Source organism: Triticum dicoccoides, chromosome 6B, assembly GCF_002162155.2.
Source record: "Triticum dicoccoides isolate Atlit2015 ecotype Zavitan chromosome 6B, WEW_v2.0, whole genome shotgun sequence".
Classification (NCBI taxonomy): Eukaryota; Viridiplantae; Streptophyta; class Magnoliopsida; order Poales; family Poaceae; genus Triticum; species Triticum dicoccoides.
The window spans coordinates 445,936,380-445,958,791 of NC_041391.1; positions in this window are offsets into that span (position 1 = coordinate 445,936,380).

Consider the following 22,412-nt stretch of genomic DNA (forward strand, 5'->3'; position numbering starts at 1 on the left):
ATAGTTTATTTAGTAAGTGATTAATATAACTAGTTTATTTATATTAAGGGCTTAATAGAACTAGTTTATTTAGTAAGTGCTTAATAGAACTAGTTTATTTATAGTAAGTGCTTAATAGAACTAGTTTATTTAGTAAGTAGTTAATAAAACTAGTTTATTTAGTAAGTAGTTAATAAAACTAGTTTATTTAGTGTTAGGATTATATATAAGATATTTTCAAATGTTTTTTTTTTCATATTTTAAACCATTGAAATGCAATGACCTCGATTAGTGGCCTATGTTTTGCCGGGGTGTTGATTAATTTCCGTTCCGGCAAATTTCAGGCGCTCGATATGTCCTTTTTTAGCAAAGGTCATGCCGGATTTTTTGGGTTTTGCCGTCGAGTTATAATCTTTGAATTTTGAACACAGGAGATGTCTGATGACGATGGGATCCCGGAGTGCGGGTACTGCCACGATGACCGGGGTGTGTGCGATAGGTTTCCTCACCTGCAAAATGATAGGTTTTTCACCGTGAAGCTTGAAGAGACCTTCGATGTTTGTACGGTACGCAACGACAAGCATTTCATCATAATTAATATCATCACTTGTGCTTCTTTTGTTCAACATGTAATTTATGGAATTTTTTTCAATTCGATTAGTACATCCCGTGCCATGCTAGACCATATGTATCGGAGAAGCTTGGTTTAGGTTTAGATGACTTTAAGAATGTGGAGACAAGGAGGGCTCACTTAAGAACTAAACATGGTTATGAGTTTCTGGTTAAGTTCTACAATGCGGCCGATCGCTCCCATTTCGGTTGCTCTGATTGGGAAGCTCTCTGCAAGGCATATGGATTTGAGGATGGAATGCGAATAAGATTTGATATTCGTCCTGAAGATTATGATGATGATGGTAATATCGACATCTGGGTGGATGTGGATATGCCTCCAGTTTTACCTAGATGTGAGTTTGTCAAACTAATTTCTTAAGTTCAGTAATTTATGTTGTTAATTTAAAAATATTTGGTGTTCGTTCGTACTAAACTTATTTATTTATAATTGTCATCTTATTTCTTATCTTCAAGAAATACTCGGAAGGTAGTAGACAGCACATACTATAGCTATGACTCCAAGCTTAATTGTGAGGAGAAAGTTATCTTATCTCATTCATAGAAGATGTTGAGGCCTTAAAAACCAGTCACTCTATCAGCCCAAATTATACTAGATACATGCCACTAGTCCATAAATTTCTTGATGGTAACTTCATTGCCAAAACTTGGTAAGATTTTGTTAATGATGGTAACTTCATTGCATACATTATTCTTAAGTAAACTACATTGCTAACTATATATGTTACTATTTTTTTGAACAGAGGCTCCCGAAGCAGGTTGTGCCTGACATGCTATTTACCGAAGGTGATATGCATATGGTTAGCTTACGAGCAACTCCTTCGGAGGCTTACCATACTGCATACTCGATTTCTTCAAATGATGGAAGGCTCGAAATCAAAGAATGGAGCAAAGTGATGAATGCGCACACGCAAATAATTGGAGACAAAATGAATGTGCATAAGCCACAAGTTGGAGATAGGTTTATGTCCATTCTCCATTATGGTGAAGGACCGATTTATCTGTTTTATGGTATTTTAGCTAGGAGAGAGGAGTAGGTCCTAAGTATTAAGAACAATTAGTTAGTGTTGATTATATATGAGTACAATGTCTTAGACTTGATGGTGATGTTGAGTAGGAGTAGTGATTATGAGTACTATGATGATGAGGAGGAGGATTTGTTATTAAAACTAGTGATGAAGTTGTTATATGATGTCTCATCATGGACGAAAATGATGATTATGAGGAGTTATATGACAATGATATATTATGATGATAAGTTGTTAATGATATTATGATGATGATGGTGATAAGTTATTATGTTATTGGGTGAAAGAACCGCGAATTAGTTTCAAATGGATGGATCCAAAGTGACCATTTGTTACTTTGGATCCATGAACTTGAAACCAATCCAAGGTTCTTTCACCTAGTGATTTAATAACTCATTATGATGTGAAAACAATCTCTAAATTGCTATTGTATGAAAAATTGTATACATGTGTATGAATACGACCTAAAATTCAAAAGAAATGGAATACAGAATAATAGTAGTAGCGATTGTTTTCAGAAGTGCTACTAGTAATTAGCAGTAGCGATTGGCTTGGAAAGCGCTACTACTAAGTAGATATAGCAGTAGAGAGTGCCAGTAGGCGCTACTGCTAAGCTTTAGCTGTAGTGCCTTGTCAGTAGCGCGCTCACCCGCACTACTGATAGGCCAAAAACCAGCGCTACTGCTAGGCTTTTCCCTAGTAGTGATGATGCATTACGGAATGGGTAAAGAAACTTCCCGGTAACGAGATTGAACTAGGTATGAAGATACCAACGATCGAATCTCGGGCAAGTAACAAACCGATGACAAAGGGAATAACGTATGTTGACATAGCGGTTCGACTGATAAAGATCTTTGTAGAATATGTGGGTACCAATATGAGCATCCAAGTTTCTCTATTGGTTATTGACCGGAGAGGTGTCTCAGTCATGTCTACATAGTTCTCGAACCCATAGGCTCCGCACGCTTAACATTCAATGACGATATGTATTATATGAGTTATTTGTTTTGGTGACCGAAGGGTGTTCGGAGTCCCAGATGAGATCACGGACACGACGAGGAGTCTCAAAATGATCGAGAGGTAAAGATTGATATATTCGAAGGTAGCATTCGGACATCGGAAGGATTCTGGAGTGTATCGGGCACATACCGGAGTACTAGAGGGGTTACCGGAACCCACAGGGAAAGATATGGGCCATAAGAGGGAGGCTAACCAGCCCACAAGGGGCTGGTGCGCCCCCCACAAGGGAGGAGGCTGAATTGGACTAGCAAAGGGGGCGCCACCCCCCTTTCCTTTTCCTACTCCCTGTCCTCCCCCCTTTCCCCCTCCGGTAAAAGGAAGAGAGGGCCGAATCCAACTAGGAGTCCAAGTGGGACTCCTTCCCACTTGGGGTGCGCCTAGGCCGGCCTCCTCTCCCTCCCTCCTTTATATACGGGGGGCGCCCCTAGAGAACACACCAATTGCTCCAAGCCTTGTGCGGCGCCCCCCTCCACAGTTTACGCCTCCGGTCATATTCTTGCGGTGGTTAGGCGAAGCCCTGCGCGGATTGCATCACCATCACCGTCACCACGCTGTCGTGCTCAGAGAACTCATCTACTTCCTCGACCCTCTGCTGGATCAAGAGCTCGAGGGACTTCATCGCGTTGAACGTGTGCAGGACTCGGAGGTGTCGTACGTTTGGTACTCGGTCGGTCGGAACGAGAATATGTTCGACTACATCAACCGCATTGAGCAAACGCTTCCTCTTTTGGTTTACGAGGGTACATGGACACACTCCCCCCCTCTCATTGATATGCATCTCCTAGATAGATCTTGCGTGAGTGTAGGAATATTTTTGAAATTGCATGCTACATTCCCCAACAAACAATCCCTCAACATGTGACAAAGAATCACTCCAAAGTTTTTATCTAGCGGAGAACATAAGACAAAATTGTTTGTAGGGTACGAAACCACCTCAAAGTTATCCTTTACTATCAATCTGTTGAGCTATTCCTATAAGTGTCACAAACAGCCATAGAGTTCGTACTAAAATAACACCATATGATACACATCAACCAACTCTAATGTCACCTAGACGCTCCATTGTCACCACAAGTATCTGTGAGTTGATTATATGATATGCGTTAAATAATTTTAGATTCATAATATTCAATCCAACACAAAGAACTTCAAAGAGTGCCCCAAGATTCCTACTAGAGAAACAAGGATGAAACCGTGCATCAACCCCTATGCATAGATTACCCCAATATCACATCGGGAATCCGCGAGTTGAGTGCCAAAACATATATCAAGTGAATCAATATAATACCCCATTGTCACCACGGGTATTCATATGCAAGACATACATCAAGGGTTCTCAAATCCATAAAAGTATGCAATCAATAATTGTAAAACCTCAAAGGTAAAAACTCAATTCATCACAACAAGATAGAGAGGGGAGAAACCATATGATCAAACTATATTAACAAAGCTCGTGGTACATCAAGATCGTGCCAAATCAAGAACACGAGAGAGAGAGAGAGAGATAGAGATAGAGAGAGAGAGTTTAAACACATAGCTACTGGTACAAACCCTCAACCTCGAGGGTGTACTACTCCCTCCTCATCATGGTGTCTGCCGGATGATGAAGATGGCCTCGGATGATGATTTCTCCCTCCGGCAGGGTGCCAGAATGGGCTCCTGATTGAGTTTTCATGGCTACAGTAGCTTGCGGTAGCGGAACTTCTGATCTAGGGTTATTTCTAGGGGTTTCTATATTTATAGGATTTTTGGCGTCGATCTCACGTCAAAATGGGCTTCGAGGGGCTCACTACCCACCAGGGCACGCTGGAGGGGGGTGGCGCGCCCTGGTGCCTACTGTCCACCTCCTTCACCGCCTGGTCCTCCCACGAAGCTTCTAGAGCTTCTTTTGTTCCAAAAAAATCATCGAAATTTTTTGCTACATTTGGAGAACTTTTATTTTTGCACAAAAAACAACACCACGGTAGTTCTACTGAAAAACAACGTTGGTCCGGGTTAGTGCCATTCAAATCATACCAAAACCATATAAAACTGTTGTAACATGGCATGAATACTTCATAAATTATAGATACGTTGGAGACGTATCAGCATCCCCAAGCTTAATTCCTGCTCGTCCTCGAGTAGGTAGATGATAAAAGAAATAATTTATGAAGTGTGAATGCTAGCATAGTGTATAGGTTTAATCAATGATAATTCCAATCACTTTTCCTAGCATCATAAAAGCAACTCTTCCTTTCATAAAACTCATCATGATAAAGTAGCAATCAATTCACAGGTTATCATTTAAACAATGCACTATCTTGAAACTTAACAACATATGTTCTTAGTCATCAAACAATTGCAATTCAACTTATTCTGAACAAAGTCTAAGTAAGAGCTCCACATACTCAATCATCATATAGTATTCTATGATTGCTAGTACTCAAAGCATATTTTTAGAACAAATGGCATCCATCAAACACAGAGAAAGATAGGGGTTTGATGTTTTGCCTCCCAACTCATTTATCATAGAGATAATTGTCAACAATAATATATCATGATCAAATATATTTTGCTGGCCATATGTGCCTAGATCTTTCCCCACCACATGATGCTTGCCAACTAGAGAATAATTGAGGTTGAAATGAGAATGCATACTATTGAATCTTGCATAAAGTAAATATTGAAAAGTAAAAGATAGGCCCTTCGGAGAGGGAAGTAGAGGTTGTCATGCGCTTTTTATTTTTCGATGTGCAAGCTCTTAATGAAAATGAATGTCGTGTTATATTGCCCCTTATGATAGCAGCCTTTATTATGTATTTCGTTGCTTTATTACTTTGCCATCACAAGTTTGTACAATGCTTATTTTCCCTTACAATAAAAGATCAAACATATTTAGGATCAATTTTTATTGCTTTATGCACTGATGACAACTTACTTGAAGGATATTATTCAATCCATAGGTAGATATGGTGGACACTCATGGCAACAAACTGGGTTTAAGGATTTTTGGATGCAGAATTAGTATCTGTACTTAGTACGAGTTTTTGGCTAGCAAAAGATCCTAAGCAAGCACCACATGTTGGAGGATCCATAACAATATAACTTCTATGCAAATATACACAACCACAACTCATTGTGTTACCTTCATTGTCCAACTTCAACTAATTTGCTCAAGTTTGAAAATAATTAATGGGTATTCACAATCATAGAATATGTCCAAGTATATGAAAGTTCTCTTCCTTATACTAATCCTTCATGAATTGCTTGTATGACCAATATTGTGATTGTCAAGCTTCAATAGATTTCACTGTCTAAACCCAATGTGAAGCTACTACTAGGCATGATATGAACATATAATTTAAACTTCATGATATTCAATTCATTCAACAATTTACTCATAGAATATAAGTGAAGCACAAGAGTAAATGGCAAACTACTCCAAAAATATATAAGTGAATATCAAGTGAGTAGTTAAGTAAATGGGTAGCTATTTGAGGACTCTCTCTCGTTTTAAAAAACTTTCAGATCTAAGTATTTTATTAAAACAGAAAGCAAAATAAAATAAAATGACATTCCAAGAATAGCACATATCATGTGAAGAAGAAAAAACTTAGGCTCAGCCACTACTAACTGGTAATTGTTAATGAAGAAAGGTGGGATGCCTACTGGGTGATACATCTCCGAGTATCTATAATGTTTGCTTGTTCCATGTTGTTATTATCTTCTTGGATGTTTTACAATCATTTTATAGCACCTTTATATCATTTTTGGAACTAACCTATTGACATAGTGCCCAGTGCCTGTTGTTGTTTTTTTGCTTGTTTTTTACTTCGCAGAAAATCAATACCAGACGGAGTCCAAATGCAGCGGAACTTTTTGGAGAATTTTTCTGGACCAGAAGACACCCGTTGAAACAAAGAAGTACCAGAGGGGGGCTCTGAGGGGAGAACAACCCACCAGGGCATGCCCGGAGGCCCAGGCGCGCCTAGGTGGGTTGTGCCCACCTCGGTGGCCTCCCGCACCGCCTCTTCGCCCTATAAATCCCCAAATATTTCAGAAACCCTAGGGGAGTCGATGAAACACAATTCCAGCCGCCGCAAGTTCCAAAACCACGAGATCCAATCTAAACACCATCACGGAGGGGTTCATCATCCTCATTGGTGCCTCTCCGATGATGCGTGAGTAGCTCATAATAGACCTACGGGTCCGTAGGCAGTAGCTAGATGGCTTCCTCTCTCTTTTTCGATTCTCAATACAATGGTCTCTTGGAGATCTATTTGATGTAACTCTTTTTGCGGTGTGTTTGTTGGGATCCAATGAACTTCGAGTTTATGATTAGATCTTTTATCCATGAATATTATTTGAGTCTTCTTTGATCTCTTATATGCATGATTATTTATAGACTCGTATTTCTTCTTCGAATCTTTGGTTTAGTTAGGCCAACTAGATCGATTTTTCTTGCCATGGGAAGAGGTGCTTTGTGATGGGTTCGATCGTGCGGTGTTCTTTCCTAGTGACAGAAGGGGCAGCAAGACACACATGTATCATTGTTATTAATGATAACAAGATGGGGGCTATTCCTACATGAATAGATCTCCTCTACATCATGTCATCGTTCTTATTGCATTACTCCATTTCTCCATGAACTTAATACACTAGATGTATGCTGGATAGCGGTCGATGTGTGGAGTAATAGTAGTAGATGCAGGCAGGAGTCGGCCTACTAATCTTGGACGTGATGCCTATATATTGATCATTGCCTTGGATATCGTCATAACTATTCGATTTTCTATCAATTGCCCAAAAATAATTTGTTTACCCATCGTGTGCTATTTCTTGAGAGAAGCCACTAGTGAAATCTACGGCCCCCGGGTCTATTCTTTATCATATTAGCTTTCCTATCTATTATTTGCCACTTTTATTTTTAGACTTATTATTCCAAAAACCCAAAAATACCTTCCTGCACTTTTTATTTGCATCTTTTGTTTCATGTTTGATCGAGATCTATTTATCCAATCTATCACAATTTTTATCCCGTCAACTTAACAATTTCTTGCGCCGTTACCTGAAAAGGGATTGACAACCCCTTATAAGTGCCGGGTTGCAAGTATTTGTGCTTTATGTGCAGGTATCATTTACATAGTGTTTCTTGGTTCTCCTACTGAATTGATACATTGGTTTGATAACTGAGGGAAATACCTACCGTAGTTGTGCTGCATCATCCCTTCCTCTTTGGAGAAATACTGACGTAGCTTCAAGCGACATCACTGGGGCATCCCTGAGTTTAGATGCTTGAGACTTCTTGAAATATTATCTTGGGATGACCTGGACATCCGCAAGCTTGAGCCTTTGTGTCTCCTTAATTCCTTTTATATCACGGTTTCCCTAAATCTTACAAACTTCATCCACACAAAACTCAACAAGAACTCATGAGATAAGTTAGTATAAATCAATGCAATAACCTGATCATTCTATACTGTAGCAAATCGCTAAAATTATTATTTAACATTACCTACTGAATGCCCTACATATTTAGTACTCCGATCCTCAAATATAATCATTAAAAAGCAAACATATGCAAACAATGCAAACTTAACAGCAATCTGTCTAGACAGAACAGTCTGTAAGGATGCAAGAAGATTCATACTTCTTTGACTCCAAAAATTCTAAAAAATTACCACAATGTAGAAAATTTGTCATAACATACTGTGTAAAAATTTCAACATTTATCACATTCGGACTTTCCATAAGAATTCACACAATGATAGAAAACTTTCTGTTTTCAAACAACAATATATGGACTTGCAAAAGAAGCATGGTAAAGGCCACGACACTTTTATTGAAGTAGAAGATAGAAAACATTATTCTAAATAAAATCAAGAAAATCTCAACAAAATAAAATGATGCTCCAAGCAAAACACATATCATGTGACGAATAAAAATATATCTCCAAGTGAGGTTACCGATAATGTTGAAGACGAAAGAGGGGATGCCTTCCGGGGGATCCCCAAGCTTAGTTGCTTGGGTATTCCTTGAATTTTACCTTTGGGTGCCTTGGGAATCCCCAATCTTAGGGTCTTGCCACTCTTTATTCTCCTTATATCGATATCTCACCCACAACTAGAAAACTGCAATCACACAAAACTTAACGGAACTTCGTGAGATGATGGGTTAGTATGATAAAGAGCAAATCATTCACTTTGGTACTTTCAAAGACAAGATTCATAGTTATTTTCACATAATGCCTACTATATTCTATCATTTCCATCATATATTTTGACCACTATAAGCCATAGACACTATAAAACAAGCAAACTATGCATTGAAAAACAGAATCTGTCAAAAACAGAACAATTTGTAATGATCTGAACAATGACCATACTTCTGAATCCAAAAATTCTGAAAAATTAGGACGCCATGGGCAATTTGTATATATATCATTTGTAAAAAAATGTAGAATTTTTCAACGCTCCAGTGATTCTCAACATTTCTGTTACTGGGCGCAAAAGTTTCTATTTTTGCATAGAATCAAGTCAACTATCATCCACACTATCCCAAAGGCTTTACTTGGAACTTTATTGAAACAAAAGCTATAAAAAATTATTACTACAGTAACTTAATCATGTGAACACATAAAAACAGTAGGTAGAGATATTGGGTTGTCTCCCAACAATCTCTTTTCTTTAATGCCTTTTTAGCTAGGCATGATGATTTCAATGATGCTCATACAGAAGTAAAGAATTGAAACATAATGAGAGCATCATGAATCATATGTTCCTCTCTCATAATAATATCCAGTAGCATCATGAATGTATTCAATAATATGGCTATCACATAAAACATTCTTTTCATGATCTACGAGCATAGAAAATTTATTACACTCCTCATAAGCAAATTTCTTCTCATTCACAATAGTGGGAGTATCATAGGAAATTTGAATACTATAAATTGTTTCTACATTAAAAGAGTAATGTTCAGTAAAAGCATATTCATAATTATGACAAGTTTTATAAGAATGATCATTACTACTTTTTATAACATAAGTATCATCATGATACGTCTCTGTCGTATCTATAATTTTTGATTGTTTCATGCCAATATTATACAACTTTCACATACTTTTGGCAACATTTTATATGATTTATTGGACTAACCTATTGATCTAGTGCCCAGTGTTAGTTCCTAGAGTTGTGCAGAATAGGTAGCCTGGCGTAGCTTTTCCAGGTCCAGATTTCCAGCTGCCTGAATTCTCCCCCCTTGAGTGTCCTTGCATATTATGAGAGAAAAGGCATTATAATTACTCCAAAAAGCATTATTATGCATAAAAACATCATAAATAACATTAGGGAAACATGATGCAAAATGTACGTATCATCTCCACATGGCTGTCTCCATGGGCATACAACGCCTAGAGGTGCGCGACGACTCAAACCTCGCAATATCTCAGGTAAATGGAGAGTTCGATGCAAAATATCCATAGATGGCGGCATATTGAAATGCCGTATTAAGTGTTCGGCTCGGTTCGAGGGGCTTGAGTTTCATCACATCGCTCGAGACAGTAACCAGGCAGCAGACATCCTTGCTTGCATGGGCACCAAGCGCGACCCCGTCCTGCCTAATACCTTTGTGGAAAGGCTCTTCAAGCCATCCGTGGTATGGCAGGACGAGAGCGGAGACACCAGTCCAGACCTGATCACGCCCCCAGCAGCCGAACACAATACAGATATCATCGGGGGATCGGATACCGAAATAACACCCTCTACTCATGAAATCATGGTTGTTATTGCTCCATGGACTGAACCATTCCTAGCCTACCTTATAGGCAGGAGCTTCCTGACGATCAAAATGAGGCCCGTTGCATAGTTCGACATTGTAAAACCTATAAAGTTCACGAAGGTGAACTGTACAAGAAAAGAACTACCAGAGTTCTCCAAAGATGCATCTCCGAAGAGGAGGGGCGACAACTGTTGGCTGAAATACATGCTGGTCTGGGCGGCCATCACGCCGCAGCTCGGGCCCTCGTAAGCAAAGCCTTACGGAATTGTTTTTTCTGGCCAACAGCCCGAGCAGACGCACAAGCCCTTGTCCAATGTTGTGTGGGATGTCAGCTTTTCGCCAATCAAAGTCACATGCCTCCCACTGCCTTAAGAACAATCCCCATCACTTGGCCCTTCACGGTCTGGGGGCTCGATATGGTCGGACCCCTTAAAGGGGGAAGCCACAAAAAGAAATATTTACTGGTTATAGTGGATAAATTCACTAAGTGGATAGAGGACAAACCAGTAAAAACAGCTGAAGCAGGGCCAATGATTGACTTTATATCTGGCGTGGTACACCGCTATCGTGTCCCGCACAACATCATCACTGATAATGGTTCCAATTTTACAGCCGATGAGGTGAAAAATTGGTGTGCTAAGTTGGGCATTAAACTCGACCATGCATTTGTCTACCACACTCAAACAAATGGCCAGGTTGAATGGGCCATTGGCTTGATATTGAGCGGCATTAAACCTAGACTGGTGCACTCCCTACGGAGTCAGATAAGCACTAGGTTGAGGAACTCGATTCCGTGCTCTGGGGGCTGCGGACTATGCCTAATCAAACAACCGGATACACACCTTTCTTCATGGTGTACGATGCAGAAGTTGTCCTACCCTGCGACATTATTCATGACTCACCTCGAGTGCGCATGTACGAAGAGAGAGAGAGAGGCCGAGCTTGATCGGCAGGATGACCTAGACGGCCTTGAAGAGAAGCGTGATATTGCACGAGCCCGTTCCGCATTTTATCAACAATAGGCCAGACGATACCAAAGAAAAGAAGTGCAGGCTATGACATATAACATCGGCAACCTCGTCTTGCGTCTCCCGGATAAGAAGAAGGATAAGCTCAAACCAAAATGGGAGGGCCCCTTCATCATAGACGAAGTTCTCACAGGAGGAGCCTACCGCCTTTGTAATTAATCGGATAATCACCTTGAGCCGAATCCATGGAACGCTGCTTGGATTCGACGATTCTACGGATAGTTCGGTCGCACCTTTTTTTATTTTACTTTGACTAGGTTCCTTTTTCTCCTCTCCTCTTTTTTATTTTTATTTTTTATCCCAGGGTATGTTGGGATCTACTGAACTGTTAGGGGTACACATCTGTAAATGTACACACCCCACTATAACTGGGGGCTTCTTTGACAAAGCTTATTACTAAAAAGCGTGTTGCTTCCATTGCTTTTGTTGTTTGTTCTATACATATTTTGCCATTATATGCACCTCTATGACTTAAGTTTTTGCCAAGCTGGGTTGCCTTGCTCATGTGTTTATACCTTACGTTCCTGATTGTTTGGCTAGGGTGTAAAGGGAGTACCTCTGCGATTGTTACAACCAGGTAGTCTGGATTTGTCCTCAGACAGGTGAAGCCAAAAGCTAGCGTTCTAATTGGTCGGCAAGCAACGACAGATTGTTTACATTTATGGAATTCTTATAACAAATACGGGATAGGCTCCCCATAATTCGGATCAAATCCTAGGCATGCATAATTAAGCATGCCAACCCAAGGAGAGGAACCCTTAACGGAACTATTTTCCCTGGAAGATGTTTCTTATGTTAAATAGTAATATAACATGACTCCCCGAACAAATTTTGTTTGTTTGAGAAATATGACTGGATTGCCTGGTTTCCGGACATAATGAATGTTTATTACATTCCAACATGGTATCCGGAAACACTCCAACTTCTTGGTTCGCAGGTCGAAGCTAAAGGCCTGCGATGACAAATTTTGACATGTTCGGTTGGAGATAATTTCGATGGTAAAGTACATTGATACATTGAATCGAACGACTACTCTTTATCTATGTCATCTATAAGACTGTCTAAGCTACAATCTTCTTGAGAATATTTCGCAGCTATCATCACTTGGTCATATACCAAACTCACAGGGATGTCTTTTCCATCCGGTCCCTGAGGTTCAACTTGGGCCATATGATTCGGATCGAGCCCGGTGTAGCGCATTTTCACCATCGCCCATGCCTTTTGTGCACCTTCCCGGCATGCGGACGCCTTCCATAGCTCAAAGCGGTGCTGGGCACCTTTGAACAGGTTCGCCAACCCCTCCATACTTTCTGGAGGGGCATCGAATGGCCATAAAGCTTTGGTCATACTTCCCATGGCTTTCCGGGCCCGCTCATGCACCACGAATAGCTCTTTTAGCACATCGCCTCCAAATCTAGATACTTCTTCTTTGGGCCGCCCAGTTAATAGACCTACAACAAAAGCATTATAACAATCCGAATTATGGGATAGTATGAGTCCCTGGAATGGTTCAGAAGGTCATACCGAATATGCCGCCTTTCAACTTTTTATTCTCTTTTTTCGCGTTCGATAACTAAGTGTTTAAGCTCTTTATCTCTTTGGCTTGTTTATCCTTTTCCTCCTCGAGTTTGTTCTTTTGATCAATGATCATTGTGGCTTTCTTCATTTCCTCAAGCTCTGTGGTGGCGGCACTCATCTTTGTCTGGCTCATTTTAAGCTCCTGGGACAGCGTGTTGTTCTTCTCTCTTGAGAACCTGTGGTCATAACGATCCTTAAATTGGTTGGCCTAACCACTTCAAGTCTCGGGGGCTACTGGCATATATGTATTAAATATGCACAAATTATTACCTGCATATCCTTTGAAAATAGCTGAGTAACTCCAGCAAGTCCATCCCAGGCGGCTCGGATATATGCATCCACGGAGCTGAGGGCAGTAAATTCCCGCTCAGTAAAAGCTAGAGCGTGCATGGCCTCTTTTAGTGATCGATGATTCATCACTCTCTCCACCTCGGAATTTGTGACTGATACGTCATCCGAATCCTCATGAGGGGTCTGATTTGCCACTGCTTCCGTATTAGCTCTTGTCCTGGTTGACGAGCCCGGAGCCGGATTAGCTGATGCTCAGCTAGCAGGGTGTTTGGACACGATTTGCCGTGTGCCCCTCCTGAAATAAGATGGGAGGAGAAATATAACAATATAATCTCATGCCTGGGCACATGTCAAAGTACATACCTCTTTGAAGAAGGAGGGGGCTCGACGACGCTCCCGGTTTCCTTTCGTTTTGAATGCTCGCCCTATGTAGATGTTGCCTTCCTAGATGCCACTCTCGATGGAGTGCAGCTCGCTGAGCGTCGATCCTATGAAGCACAATTCAGTGTGATGGGTGAGATGCAAGTAGGGGCTCCTTTTTTGAGGAACCTTTCTGAGTACTTACAATGGAGAAAGGGAAAAGGCGGGGGTAGTCGGCCATAATAGCCACTTCCGAGCCGTCAAGGCTCGCTTGGTAAAAGACTCCATCATCAAACTCTATGAATATATACGGATCCTCAAAGAAGTTGGGGTCTTTGTTACGAGCATAATCCTCTGGTTGTGGGGAGGGGCAATGAATATTCTCGACCACCTTCCTTCATGTCTGCTTTAAGACAACCAGAACAATTTGATTAGCATACCTCGACAACGAGGTAGGACAATGTTGATAATCAAAAACTTGCCCATTCAATGGGGTTATACATGGAAAAACCTTCCTGGCAATTTAAATGGATGAAGTCTTCTTTCTCCCCCTTATAAAGATCGGCCAGGATGATGGCCAGTTCAGCTGGGGTATCTAGGCCCTTGCACCTATAACGAGATGTGTCGTCCTCTTCGTTGTAACACCATAAAGGGGTCACTCTGGACTGGAGGGGATGGATACATCACTCTATCGCAATGAGAAAGTAATCTGACCTTGCTGACCAGCCTCTTCACTTCCGCACTGTCTTCTTCCTTGGGACTCCGGGGTGCCAATTAAGGTGTTTCTTCAAAGGAGAACTGGAAAATTCGGGGAGTCCATGCCGAACTGGGTCCGAAAGGGGAACATCCTCAATATAAAACCATTTCGAAGACCATTCTTGGGATACCTCCTTGGGAGCTCCGACAAGGTAACCTAATCCGGCTATGCGCCATACTTTGGCACCGCCCACTTCAAATATGGAACCCCCTCGATGACGAGGGACGAGGCAAAAGAACTTTCTCCATAGTTCAAAATGAGCCTCACAGCCTAAAATAGTTCACAGAGAGTGACAAAACCCGAGATGTGCAGGATAGAACCTGGTTTGAGGTTGTGCAGTTGGATCCCGTAGAATTTCAATATACCTCTGAGAAAGGGGTGGATCGGAAATACTATGCCCCGCAAAAGAAACGAGACAAAGCACACCCTCTCCTCCTTGTTGGGGTTGGGGAAATTCTCTACTAGCAAATCATTGCCAATCGAGGCCAATCCTGCCCGCACAGAGACAGGATCTGCAAGAGGGAGATATCCTTACATCTGAAGTCGATTCAGCTGAAGGTGAGACACTGAGCAGCTTCGCCAATCACCCTTGTCGGTGTCAAAACCGGCGGATCTCGGGTAGGGGGTCCCGAACTGTGCGTCTAGGCGGATGGTAACAGGAGACAAGGGACACGATGTTTTACCCAGGTTCGGGCCCTCTTGATGGAGGTAAAACCCTACCTCCTGCTTGATTAATATTGATGATGTGTGTTACAAGAGTGGATCTACCACGAGATCAAGGAGGCTAAACCCTAGAAGCTAGCCTATGGTATGATTGTTGTTCGTCCTATGGACGAAGGCCATCCGGTTTATATAGACACCGGAGAGGGCTAGGGTTACATAGAGTCGGTTACAAAGGTAGGAGATCTACATATCCGTATCGCCAAGCTTGCCTTCCACAACAAGGAAAGTCCCATCCGGACACGGGACGAAGTCTTCAATCATGTATCTTCATAGTCTTGGAGTCCGGCCGATGATGATAGTTCGGCTATCTGGACACCCCCTAGTCCGGAACTCCCTCAGTAGCCCCTGAACCAGCCTTCAATGACGACGAGTCCGGCGCGCGTATTGTCTTCGGCATTGCAAGGCGGGTTCCTCCTTCGAATAATTTATAGAAGATCGTGAACACCAGGATAGTGTCCGGCTCTGCAAAAATAAATTCCACGTACCACCGTAGAGAGAATAATATTACACAAGATCAATCTGCTGACGTATTCTGTGGCATGACGTCACACCACTTCCAAGCCTTTACTCAAATTGTTTTTATTGTTCCACCTCAGCACGTTTAGCGAAGCGATTTCCTTGGCACGTCTTGTCGAAGCAGAGATCGTGTTCCCCTTACTCCGGGATTCCCATCAATACGGACATGGGTAACCCAACCGCGCCATCGACTGTGACGCTTGGGAGATAAGCGAGTTTTACCAGGCCGGTGGGGACGCATGTTTCTGTCCGCCCATATAAGGGGATAAAGATCCAACCCTTTTACCTGCGCCTTCTTCCTCCTTGGCTTATCCATCTCCGCAAACTCGAGCTCCAGCGCCCAAGTCCGCACTTCTCACCTCAACCTGCTCCAACTATGTCCGGAGCGGGAGGCAAGTGGATGGCCTCCTCCATCACGGAGGGGCAGATCCATAAGCTGCGCGACGCCGGATACTTGTCCAGCGACATCGCGCACCGGCTCCCTGACGAGGGAGAGCTCATCCCCACCCCCAGGCCCCATGAGAGGGTAGTGTTTCTTCCCCATTTCCTCCACGGACTGGGCTTCCCACTTCATCCCTTTGTCCGGGGGCTCATGTTCTACTACGGCCTGGATTTCCATGATCTGGCCCCGAATTTTATCCTCAAAATCTCGGCGTTTATCGTCGTGTGCGAGGCCTTCCTCTGCATCCAGCCCCACTTCGGCTTGTGGCTCAAGACCTTCAGTGTCAAGCCGAAGGTTGTGAAGGGCAGCCAAGCGGAGTGCGGAGGCGCCATGGTGGGCAGGATGTCCCACGTTACGTGGCTGGAGGGCACTTTTGTGGAAACCATCAAGGGGTGGCAATCGGGGTGGTTCTACATCACCGAGCCGCGTGACGCCGAATGGGCAGCGGCCCCCGAATTCAGATCCGGCATCCCTACACGGCTCACCTCCTGGAAAGAGAGTGTCCTGATCTGGGGGAATTCGGAGGAGCTGACCGGACTCCAAGCCTGTATCCAGAAGCTGGTGGACAAGAAGCTCAAGCTTGTCAACGTAGTCCAGGTCATGCTCATCCGCCGGATCCTCCCGTGCCAACGACGGGGTTTCAACATGTGGGAGTTCGATCTGGCGCAGCACCAGACCCTGAGCGGGCTCTTCGACACTATGTACGAAGATGTCTGGAAGGTGCTGTTCAAGGGCGCCGAGGCTCCCGCATCCGCTTCCGAAGATCGCGGATTCCGCTCGCAGCGTCCAGCAGACGAGGTAAGTGATTTTGCCACTTGTTTTCCATAGTTTGATTCTATGCGGGATCTAAACTCCCCTTACCTTTGACAGGACTGGCTGACGAAGGCCGAATGGACTATCTGTCCGGCCCCATTGCCAGAGGACCCAGCGGACGCCCGTCTAACAGGGCTGCTGGCTCCGGCACCCCACGTGGTGTCGGAGAAGAAGGCCAAGAAGAAGGCCACGGGGACTCGGAAGAGTTCCCGTTTTTAGGTGCTGTCGGATGATGAATCCGAGGCCGACTCTTCCCACCAAGGCGAGGAGGAGAAGAAAAAAGCCTCTCCCCCAGCGGGGGGAGGGAAGAAAAGGAAGGCCTCCCCAACAAGGGAGGCCGAAGGGTCCAAGAAGGGAAAAACTCTTCCCCCAGACTGCTCCACCAACGCCAGTGACGACGACGAGGACTGGCCTCCAAGGGCCAAGCCCCTGGCGAGATCGTAAGTATCTGGACTCCTGAATAACTTCAAGGTTTTTTCTTTTCACCACATAATGTCTTTCTAATGCCGCATACAACCCTGCAGTCCGCCCAAGGATGATCTTCCCGTTTCATCGAGCGGGTCCTTGGGTGCGTCGGATATGGATTCCCTTCCGACTGCCTCCACCCCCCGTGCCGCGGACGACGCCGAGGTGGGATCCCAGGAAGGGACCCACCAGGAGGAGGAGACCCCGGAGGTGTCACAGGACAACCTCCCGAACTTTGCACCGGACTCAGCCCCGGAGGCCATAGTGTCTCTAGAGTCCGGCGGGCGACCCCTTCGTAAGAAGGGCAAGACCGCGGCGCCGGCTGCCTCCGTCCAACCGGAGGTGCTGGATAGTTTGCTGGAGGCGCTCAATGGCGCCTCCATCAAAGAGGAACACCGCACTGTTATGAGTGCGGTGATTCAGAAGGTTCAGCTCACCAAGAGCGGGCTGACCGAAGCCTGCAGCAGCCTTCTAACAGGCTTTGAGGTAAGAATTTCAATATATGTAAAATGGTACCGCATAGACAGTAGCCCCTGATGCTCGGTTCGGTGTTCGGAAAGAAAAGCCGGACTGAGGATCTTTAGAAAGATAAACGCAGGAGTCATAAAAAATATGTCAATATGGGATTGCAGGCTGTGCTACTGACCTCCGCCGCATTGACTGCGGAGGTCAATACTTTGAAGGAAAACCTCGAGCGGTCCGAGAACAAGCTCGACCATGCCAAGAAGCAGCTCGAGGAAAAAGAAGGTGAGTAACACCTTATGAAAATTGTACCTTACAGAAAAGGATTTGGTTGTAAGAAAAATGACAAGTATAACGTGGGTATTGCAGGGGCCACTAACGAGGTGGCGAACCTAAAGGAGGCAGTGGCCGCGGCCAAACGCAATGTGGCCGCGGAGCGTACCGAGCGAGAGAAATAGGAGGCGCGGGTGGCGGAGGTACATCAAGAGCTCGAGGATCTCGTGAAAAAACATGAGAGCTTGTAGCGTGACTCGAAGACTCGAGAGTCTGAGCTTGCAATGGCTCTTGAGAGTGCCAAAGCCGCTAAGGCCGAAGCCTACAAGGCCCTTCAGGAGATTGAGGCGGTGAAGAAAATAGCAGCGGGTAAGGCATTTTTCATGCAAAGTAAGCATGTGAGTGTTAATTACCTGTTGCTTACCCGAATTCGGAGCTCTCCAGGAGCGTTCGCAGATCTTCCTCGCAGCGTGCCCGACGCTGCCGCATTCTACCGGGCCGAGGAGGGGAGCTCGACGGAGAAGGTCTTCTGGTCTCAGTATGCTGAGGCCGGACATCCGGTGCCCCTTAGCGACCAGCTGAAGCAGCTGGTCGAGCTCCACAAGGCGGCTGAACAGGCCATGAAGGGCCTCATAGTTCGGCTGTGGCCTAAGGAGGCCATGCCTGGGAGCTACTTCGGCCTGGTGTGGCGGCTGGTGGATGCGTGCCCGTGGGTTGAAGTCATCAAGCATTCCGCTTGTATTGAGGGTGCCCGTCGGGCCCTTGCCCGCACAAAGGTGCACTGGGGCAAGATGGATGCCCAGAAGCTCGTAACGGACCCGCCACCAGAGCGCAAGGAGCATCGCACGCCCGAGATGTATTATAAGAGTGTGCTGAAGGGCGCCCGCACTATTGCGGGTGAGTGCTCCAAAGATGTAATATTTGAGTAGACTCGCATTTTGTTATCATGTGCGCTGAAAACTTAGTTCATATGCGCTAAGCAACGCTTGTTAATTTAAAATATTACCTTCTGTGCGGCTGTTTATCAAATCTGAGAGATGGCAAGTCGTCGGCTTCAGCCCCCATGCCACGAGTGCTGGGGTGTTTGGGATAAACTTGAGCGCTCTTGTTCCCAGTTTTGGGTCCATCTAGGGAGGCGCTCAACACAGCGAACAAGGCAACCAGACTTATAATGCTTGAACACTCTCACTTAGCCATAGAATTCTATAATTTTAAATTTCGGCGAAGCCCCTAGTCTTCGGAAGGCCGAATTTGGGGCGCTATCCACGCCTTGGCCGGACAGTATCCGGCTCCTCGCTCTAAGCGGCATAAGTCTTTAAGGACTCGCAAAAAACCTCTCGAACAGCGACCGGCTCTCGCCTCATCATGACGGTCATTTTTAGCTTTCTCCACTTAGGCATTAACCCAGCTCAACTGGGGCGCAATCGCAGTGGTTCTCCCAGTGCTACCTTAGCCGATATAACGGAACGTAAGGTACCAAAACATGGGAGCCGGGCAAACCCAACTATTGACCCAAGACATGATTCGAAGCCGATGCATATAGTGCTATAAGTTCGGGGTGCCGCACTTGTGAAAGTGTTCGGACTCATCACACCATAATGCGGGAAACATAAGCCCCTGGTGTATATTAGCCTTACCAAAGTGTACGGACGCAACATGCCGTGAATGCACACATGTATGAAAAAGAAATGCAATTATAAGCAAAAAGGTGCTGCATTGTTTTATTCAATAAGTGCTGCTACGAATGCAGAACGATACAAATAGTGCGATAAGCAAGGGATGGTACTGTTAAACATGTCCCCCTCCAGGGGTAGGCTGCAGATTGGTGTATAAAAATGCTCGTAATGGAGACCACCTGTATATTCGTTGTAGCCTTTATCCTTCCCTGGTTGTTGCATCATGAGTTCGGCAGATCTGCTGCCGGACAGGGCCTCTGACAAACGGAGTCCTGTGGGTAAAAAATAAAAGGTAAAAAGAAAAGAAAAAAGAACGACACACTTGAGAGCCCCTGGTGTGGTTGAGCCGCAGTCTGGGTTTATCGTGGTCGTGCCCCTCTCCCCATGCCCATGGTATCTTCAGAGCGTAATGGTGTACGCGAAGGACCTGCTTTGACGTTTCGCAGGAGCTGGGGTTGGGGCCGCACTGCTACGCGTGCTCGGAACGTGCCAGGTGGTCTTGTTGTAGGTTACTCCGGGCACGCTTAGCTGTGTCCGGCCGCTTAACGGCCGGACTCGAGAATTGCCTTAAGAGGCTGCATTGCACTTCTGCCGCGAGAGCCGCTGTATGTTCCTCCGTGCGGAGAGAACGTTCAGTGTTTCCGTTGACTGTGATGACTCCTCGAGGGCCTGGCATCTTGAGCTTGAGGTATGCGTAGTGCGGCACTGCGTTGAACTTTGCAAACGCGGTATGTCCGAGCAAGGCATGATAGCCGCTGTGGAACGGGACTATGTCGAAGATTAACTCCTCGCTTCGGAAGTTATCTGGGGATCCGAAGACCACTTCCAGTGTAATTGAGCCTGTACAATTGGCTTCTACACCTGGTATGACGCCTTTAAAGGTCGTTTTGGTAGGTTTAATCCTTGAGGGGTCTATGCCCATTTTGCGCACTATATCCTGGTAAAGCAGGTTCAGGCTGCTGCCACCGTCCATCAGGACTCTGCTTATGTGAAATCCATCGATGATTGGGTCTAAGACCAGTGCGGCGAATCCTCCATGGCGGATGCTGGTGGGGTGGTCCTTTCGGTCAAAAGTGATCGGGCAAGAGGACCATGGATTGAACTTCGGGGGAACTGGCTCCATCGCGTAGACATCCCTGAGTGCACGCTTCCGCTCCCTTTTGGGTATATGCGTCGCGTATATCATGTTCACCGTCCGCACCTGTGGGGGGAAACCCTTCTGTCCTCTATTGTTCGGCGGTTGGGTCTCGTCCTCGTCATCGCTATGCAACCCCTTGTCATTATTTTCGGCAATTAACTTGCCTGCCTGCTTGAATACCCAACAGTCCCTGTTGGTGTGGTTAGCTGGCTTTTCGGGGGTGCCGTGTATCTGGCACAAGCGGTCAAGTATTCGGTACAAATTGGATGGACCCGGAGTAGTTCTTTTGAATGGCTTTTTCCGCTGACCGGGTTTAGAGCCTCTGAATCCGGTATTGACTGCCGTATCCTCAATATTGTCGCCGTTAATGCGGCGTTTGTTTTTGTTACGACGCGGCCTGCCATTTCGGTCTTTGAAGTCCGGACTGCCAGAATTTTTGCTGAGGTTGTTGCTGCGTGCTAGCCAGCTGTCCTCACCCGTGCAGAAGCGGGTCATGAGTGATGTGAGGGCTGCCATGGATTTCGGCTTTTCCTGTCCCAGGTGCCGGGCAGCCACTCATCGCGGATGTTATTCTTGAAGGCCGCGAGGGCCTCCGCATCCAGACAGTCGACAATTTGGTTTTTCTTGGTTAAGAACCGTGTCCAGAATTGTCTGGCCGATTCGTCTGGCTGCTGGATTATGTGGCTTAGGTCATCAGCGTCTGGTGGTCGCACATAAGTGCCCTGGAAGTTATCGAGGAATGCGGCTTCCAGGTCCTCCCAACTCCCAATTGACTCTGCTGGCAAGCTGTTGAGCCAATGCCGGGCTAGTCCTTTAAGCTTGAGGGGGAGGTATTTGATGGCGTGAAGATCGTCACCGCGGGCCATGTGGATGTGAAGGAGATAGTCTTCGATCCAAACCGCGGGGGTCTGTTGTGCCATCATAGGATTCAATATTGGCGGGTTTAAACCCTTCGGGGATTTGATGATCCATTACTTCGTCTATGAAGCATAGTGGGTGTGCGGCGCCTCTGTACTGGGCGATATCACGACGGAGCTCAAGGGAGCTTGGTCTATTTTGTTCGGCCCGGCCGGACTTATTGTGTCCGGCGCGATGGTTGTCGTCACGTATCGTGGGACGCCCACGCGATCCATAGATCGATCTTGATTGTCTTGCCTTATCCTCCAATATATCTCGCAAGTCCGGAGTGTTCCCCTGTGGCCGTGTGCTTTTCGAGCGATGCCAGGGTACGGGTCTAGTAAAGGGCCTAGAGGCCTCTCTGTCGCGACCACGGTGTGGTCGGTCAGCCGTATTGTCTCCTGGTGATGCGGGTTCGTAAGCCTCCTCCTCTAACCGGGGGAGCAACTTGCGTTTAGGGTAGCTTTTGGAGGGGCGTTCGAGCTCATGCTCTTCGGCCGCGAGGACTTCAGTCCATCTGTCGGCTAGCAGATCCTGATCAGCTCTAAGCTGTTGCTGCTTTTTCTTGAGGCTGTTCG